At 58.9% G+C, this 6,670-nt stretch overlaps 1 long non-coding RNA gene across 1 annotated transcript; it reads right to left on the bottom strand.

The window, feature by feature from the left end:
- Positions 1-4,306: 4,306 nt before the first annotated feature.
- On the bottom strand, positions 4,307-5,374 carry LOC144594972 (uncharacterized). The gene is made up of 3 exons (XR_013547436.1): positions 5,296-5,374; positions 4,786-4,829; positions 4,307-4,429 (listed from the first exon to the last, which is right to left on the bottom strand). It is a non-coding gene; the product is annotated as an uncharacterized LOC144594972 (long non-coding RNA).
- Positions 5,375-6,670: the final 1,296 nt, after the last annotated feature.

Genomic DNA, 6,670 nt, shown 5'->3' on the forward strand with positions numbered 1-6,670 from the left:
CTCCGCTATCCTTAAGAGCTCTATCTAGCTCTCTCTTGAATGCATTCAGAGAATTGGCCTCCACTGCCTTCTGAGGCAGAGAATTCCACAGATTCACAACTCTCTGACTGAAAAAGTTTTTCCTCATCTCAGTTCTAAATGGCCCTTATTCTTAAACTGTGGCCCCTGGTTCTGGACTCCCCCAACACTGGGAACATGTTTCCTGCCTCTAACGTGTCCAACCCCTTAATAATCTTATACGTTTCGATAAGATCTCCTCTCATCCTTCTAAATTCCAGTGAGGTTGGTATAGGTGCTGTGGGCTGAGGGGCCTGTTGCTGGGCTGTGCTGTTCTCTGTGTGAGCGGGCTGGGCGATTGTTTGGGCAGCCAGGGCTGACACTAACACGGGCTGACAGACGTGTCCTTGCCGGTATTTATAGACGGAGTCCAGAGGGCTGGCAGGATGTCAGGAGCCGTGGCAAGCCCCAAGCAATACAACCCAGCACTGCACTCCAGCATCAGTGATGCTCTGAGATGCAGCGTGGAAACAGGCCCTTCGGCCCATCGAGTCCGCGCCGGCCAAAGAATCTAAAAGAGAGATAGAATTAATTTAAAAGAGAGTTCAAATGAATTTAAAAGAGAATTAGACAGAGCTCTAGAGGCTAGTGGAATCAGTCTGAGGAAGGGTCTCGACCCGAAACGTCACCCATTCCTTCTCTCCAGAGATGCTGCCTGACCTGCTGAGTTACTCCAACATTTTGTGAATAAATACCTTTGATTTGTACCAGCATCTGCAGTTATTTTCTTACAAAAAGAGCTGGATAGAGCTCTTAAGGATAGCGGAGTCAGGGGGTATGGGGAGAAGGCAGGAACAGGGTACTGATTGTGGATGATCAGCCATGATCACAATGAATGGCGGTGCTGGCTCGAAGGGCCGAATGGCCTCCTCCTGCACCTATTGTCTATTGTCTATTGATGTGTGGAGAAGGCAGGCACGGGTTACTGATTGTGGACGATCAGCCATGATCACAATGAATGGCGGTGCTGGCTCGAAGGGTCGAATGGCCTCCTCCTGCACCTATTTTCAATGTTTCTATGACTAGCAACATTAACACTATCCTACACACACACCAGGGACAATTTCTACATTTACACCCAGCCAATTAACCTGCATAATTGTACGTCTTTGGAGTGTGGGAGGGAACCGAAGATCTCGGAGAAAACCCACGCAGGTCACGGGGGGAACGTACAAACTCCGTACAGACGGCGCCCGTAGTCGGGATGGAACCCGGGTCTCTGGCGCTGTAAGTGCTGTGAGGCAGCAGCTCTACCCGCTGCGCCACCGTGCCGCCCCATAGTGGAAGTAATGGAATGAGATGGATGACGTGTTCGTGCAGCCAAGGTCAGTGAGTGGAGGCGAGACACACCGACCGGGGTATCGCTCAGCAGCTGGACTTTGCTGCCCTGATCCCCACCGAGGATCACAGACAGCTAGTGTTGCCGACCGTCCCGTATTAGCCGGGACATCCCGTATATTGGGTTTAATTGGTTTGTCCCGGACGGGACCGCCCTTGTCCCGTATTAGGCCTGTAGGCCCGGACGCTGTAGGCCCGGGGGGTGCTGTAGGCCCGGATGCTGTAGGTCCGGGGGGTGCTGTAGGCCCGAGGGGCGCTGTAGACCCAGATGCTGTAGGCCCGGATGCTGTAGGCCCGGATGCTGTAGGCCCGGGGGGTGCTGTAGGCCCGGATGCTGTAGGCCCGGATGCTGTAGGCCCGGATGCTGTAGGCCCAGATGCTGTAGGCCCGGATGCTGTAGGCCCGGGGGGCGCTGTAGGCCCGGACGTTGTAGGCCCGGACGCTGTAGGCCCCGACACTGTAGGCCCGGGTACTGTAGGCCCGGACGCTGTAGGCCCGGACGCTGTAGGCCCGTACTCTGCAGGCCCGAACGCTGTAGGCCCGGACGCTGTAGGCCCGGACACTGTAGGCCCTGAGGCCCGGGCACCGCCTAACGGAGGTTGCGTAGCAACCCGCCTCCCGGCCCGGGCGGCCGCCATTGGTGGAGCGGGAGCACGTGGCCGCTGGCTGGGTGAGGCCACGTGGGGCGGTGACGTCACCCTTTGTCCCGTATTTGGGAGTGAGGAAGTTGGCAACCCCTATAGACAGCACACACACACACACAAACCAGCAACACTGCAGGTCCACGGAGGGAAATAGATTGCTGTAATTATTAAAAAGGGCAGAATAATTACACAAACAAACCCACGGAGGTTGTACAGGAAAGGTTTGAATTTAATTAGACCAAAATCCAACTGATAATTAAATCAAAGTTTCCTTAGTTTTAGTTTAGAGATACAGCGCAGAAACAGGCCCTTCGGCCCAACGGGTCCGTGCCGACCAGCGATCCCCACACATTAACACTATCCTACACACACCAGGGACAGTTTACACACACACCAAGCCAATTAACCTACAAACCTGCACGCCTTTGGAGTGTGGGAGGAAACCGAAGCACCCGGATAAAACCCACGCGGGTCACGGGGAGAACGTACAAACTCCGTACAGACGGCGCCCGTAGTCGGGATGGAACCCGGGTCTCCGGCGCTGTGAGGCTGCGCCACCGTGATGCTGCCTGACCCGCTGAGTTACTCCAGCATTTTTGGTTTAAACCAGCGCCTGCAGTTCCTTCCTACACATTTGGACCAGGCTTTACCCCTCGCACTAAATGTTATTCCCTTTACCCTGTGTCTGTTCACTGTGGACGGCTCCATTGTAATCGTGTGCTGTCTTTCCGCGGACTGGTTAGCGCGCAACAACAAAGCTTTTCACTGTACCCCGGTACACGTGACAATAAACGGAACTAAACTATAAACTCCGCAACGCAAATAAAAGCTCTCCTTCTGAGCACATTCCCACTCGTTAGATAGAAATGGATCATTTGAAAGCCTGGTGCTGAGCCAGTCCTCAGCCTTGGCTCTTGAAGAGAAACATTCGTTCCTTTCCTAATGGATGCACCCTTTCTCTCTCTCTCTCTCTCTCTCTACGTCGTTATAGGGTGGCACGGTGGTAGAGTTGCCGCGTCACGGCGCCAGAGACCCGGGTTCCATCCCGACCACGGGCGCCGTCTGTGCGGAGTTTGCACGTTCTCCCCGTGACCTGCGTGGGTTTTCTCCGGGCGCTCCGGTTTCCTCCCACGCTCCAAAGACGTACAAATATGCAGGTTAATTGGCTCGGTGTAAATGTAAAAATTGTCCCTGGTGTGTGTGTAGGATCGTGTTAATATCGTTAGTCATAGAAACATAGCAAATAGGTGCAGGAGGAGGCCATTCGGCCCTTCGAGCCAAAGATGTGCGGGTTTGCCAGTTAATTGGCTCGGTGTAATTGTAAAGATTGCCCCTAGTGTGTGTGTAGGATGGTGTTAGTGTGCGGGGATCGCTGGTCGGTACGGACTCGGTGGGCCGAAGGGCCTGTTTCCACCCTCTGTCTCTAAGATAAAATCTTCTCCTGCAAATATAAGTGCTCCTTGCCTGCCAACCTGTTAGAGATGGGTGTTTGTTTAAAGACTTGTGTTGAGTTAGCAGTCACCATTGGCTGGTGAATAAAACCATTCTCTAATGGATGTGACTTTTCTCTCTATAAATAGGAACGAACAGGAACAAATTATTGATGGTGATGTTATATTCATGACAAGTTGCCACAGACTGCCTGCGTCTGGCTTCTTTGTAGTTTAGTTTAGAGATACAGTGCGGAAACAGGCCCTTCGGCCCATCGAGTCCGCACCGACCAGCGATCCCCGCACACTAACACTATCCTACACACACTTGGGACAATTTACACACACACCGAGACGATTAACCTACAAACCTGCACGTCTTTGGAGTGTGGGAGGAAACCGGAGCGCCCGGAGAAAACCCACGCTGGTCACGGGGAGAACGTACAAACTCCGCACAGACGGCGCCCGTAGTCGGGATGGAACCCGGGTCTCCGGCGCTGTGAGGCAGCAGCTCTACCCGCTGCGCCACCGTGACACATGAGAGAGTTTGTGAGGATGCTGGGATAGGCGGGGGGAGGGGGGAGCGAGGGAGGGAGGAGAGGGGGGAGGGGAGAGGGTTGAGGGGGGAAGGGGGGTGAGTGAGTGAGTGAGTGAGGTGGTGAGGGGAGAGAGGGGTGAGGGGGGGAGAGGGGTGAGGGGGGAGAGGGGTGTGGAGAGGGGGAGGGGGATGAATGAGTGAGTGAGGGGGAGAGTGGTGGGGAGAGGGGGAAGTGGTGGGGGTGAGGGGGGTGAGGGGGGAGAGGGGGGGTGTACTCACAGTCAGCCTCTATTAGGGAGCGTACGGTTGTGCACAGTTCCCGGGCGGGGGAGCTCGGTGCGGGGGCCATGTTGCCGGGGTTGAGGCCGTTCCATGGGGGGCTCGGAGTTGCCGCCGGCCCCGAAAACCTCCTGGCGCCGGGGCTGGAACCGGAACAGGATCTGCTGTTACACACCGTGCACGCACGGCCCCCTCACCCCCACCCACCCCCCACCCTCCACCCCCCACCCCCCATCCATCCATCCATCCCCCCCAACCATCCCCACCCCACTCCCACCCGCCCATCCCCCACCAATCCCCACCCATCCCACCCCACCCCCCACTCATCCCCCACCAATCCCCTACCCACCCATCCATCCCCCCCACCCACTCCCACCCCACCAACCCCCACCCATCCCCCACCCACCCCAATCCCACCCACCCATCTCCCACTCCCCACAACCGCAAGACAAACATGTTGCGGGGGTCTCCTCGATGCATCCCCCCCCAGGTCACGTACCGGGCAGTGGTGGGGCCGGCTGGCGGGTCAGCGGGCAGATCCATCTGCACACAAACACACAACATGGGTCAGGCAGCACCGGGGGGGGGACAGGGGGAGAGGGGAGAGAGAGGGGGAGAGAGAGGGGAGAGAGAGGGGGGAGAGAGGGGGAGAGAGGGGGGAGAGAGGGGGAGAGAGGGGGGAGAGAGGGGGGAGAGAGAGGGGAGAGAGGGGGGAGAGAGGGGGGAGAGAGGGGAGAGGAGGGGGGGAGAGAGGGGGGAGAGAGGGGGGAGAGAGGGGGGAGAGAGGGGGGAGAGAGGGGAGAGAGGGGAGGGAGAGGGGGGGAGAGAGGGAGAAGGGAGATGGGGGAGAGAGGGGGAGAGGGGGAGAGAGGGGGAGAAGGGGAGAGAGAGGGGAGAGAGGGAGGAGAGAGGGGGGTGGGTCGGGGGGTTGGGGGGATGGAGGGGTCGGGGGGGGGGTCGGGGGTCGGGGGGGTTGGGGGGGAGCGGGGGGGTCGGGGGGGTCAGTCACCTCCACAAAGTGCAGTAGTTTCCACGTGGAGAGCTGGATGTTTTCCGCGCCGCCTCGCACTTGCGGAGCTGACAGTGCATCACGGCGAGCCTCTTCCTCAGGTCCTGCGTGTCATCCTGCACACGCACACGCACACGGCAACACCATCAGTGTGTGTGTCAACACGTGTGTGTCTGTGAGTGTGTGTGTGAACGCATGTGTGACCCCATCAAAGTGTATGTGCATGTGCCTGCATGTGTATGTATGTGTGTTTGTGTGTTTGTGCGTGTGTGAGCATGTACACGTGTGCATGTCTGTGCATATAGGCATGTGTGTGTGTGTGTGTGTACGAAACGTGTGTGTGTGTGTGTACATGCGTGTGTGAGCATGTACACGTGTGTGTGCGTGAAAAAAGGAGCCCCCCCACCTCTGGCAACTCGTTCCATCCACCCTCCCCCCGTGTGAAACCCCCCCACGCCCCGCCACGCTCCCCCTTGCCTTGCCCCCTTCCCCCTGCCTCCCCTTGTCCCCCCCCTGCCCCCTCTTCCCCCCCTGCCCCCTCTTCCCCGCCCCCCCCCTTGCCTTGCCCCATCCCCCCCTCTGCCCCCCCCTCCCCCTTGCCCACCCTGCCCCGTGCCCCCCCTGGCCCCCTCCCCCCCGTGCCCCCCTCCCCACCCCCCCCTTCTCCTCCTGCCCCCCTGGCCCCCCTTGCCTTGCCCCATCCCCCCCCTCTGCCCCCCCTCCCCCTTGCTGCCCCCTGGCCCCCCTGCCCCCCTGCCCCCCTGGCCCCCTCCCCCTCCCCCCCGCCCCCCCCCCCTTGCCGTGCGGTGCCGGCGCTGGGCGCTGAGCTCGCTGATCTGGGCTTGCAGCGTGCCGCACGACTTCCTGGTGATCCGTGTCGGCGCCGCTCGCCTGCCGCTGGGCCGCCTCCGCCACATGGGCCCGATCACGGAGACTGTGGCCCTCCACCACCGCACAGCACGCCTCCTGCACACGGGAACACGGGTTACACACGCACACAAGTCACAGATCACACACGCAGACTGCGGCCCACCTCCACCACACAGCCTGTTTGCACATGGCGTGTTTGCATGTGGCATGTGGCGTGTTTTGTGTGTGGCGGGTTTGTGTGTGGCATGTTTTGCGTGTGGCGTGTTTGCGTGTGCCGTGTTTGCGTGTGGCATGTTTGCTTGTGGCGTGTTTGTGTGTGCCGTGTTTGTCTGTGCCATGTTTGTCTGTGCCGTGTTTGCATGTGGCGTGTTTGCGTGTGCCGTGTTTGTGTGTGCCGTGTTTGCGTTGTCCGTGTTGGCGTGTGCCGTGTATTGCGCGTGCCTTGTTTGCGTGTGCCGTGTTTTTGTGTGTGCCGTGTTTGCGTTGTCCGTGTTGGTGTGGGCCG

Source organism: Rhinoraja longicauda, chromosome 6 (genome assembly GCF_053455715.1).
Source record: "Rhinoraja longicauda isolate Sanriku21f chromosome 6, sRhiLon1.1, whole genome shotgun sequence".
Taxonomy (NCBI): domain Eukaryota; kingdom Metazoa; phylum Chordata; class Chondrichthyes; order Rajiformes; family Arhynchobatidae; genus Rhinoraja; species Rhinoraja longicauda.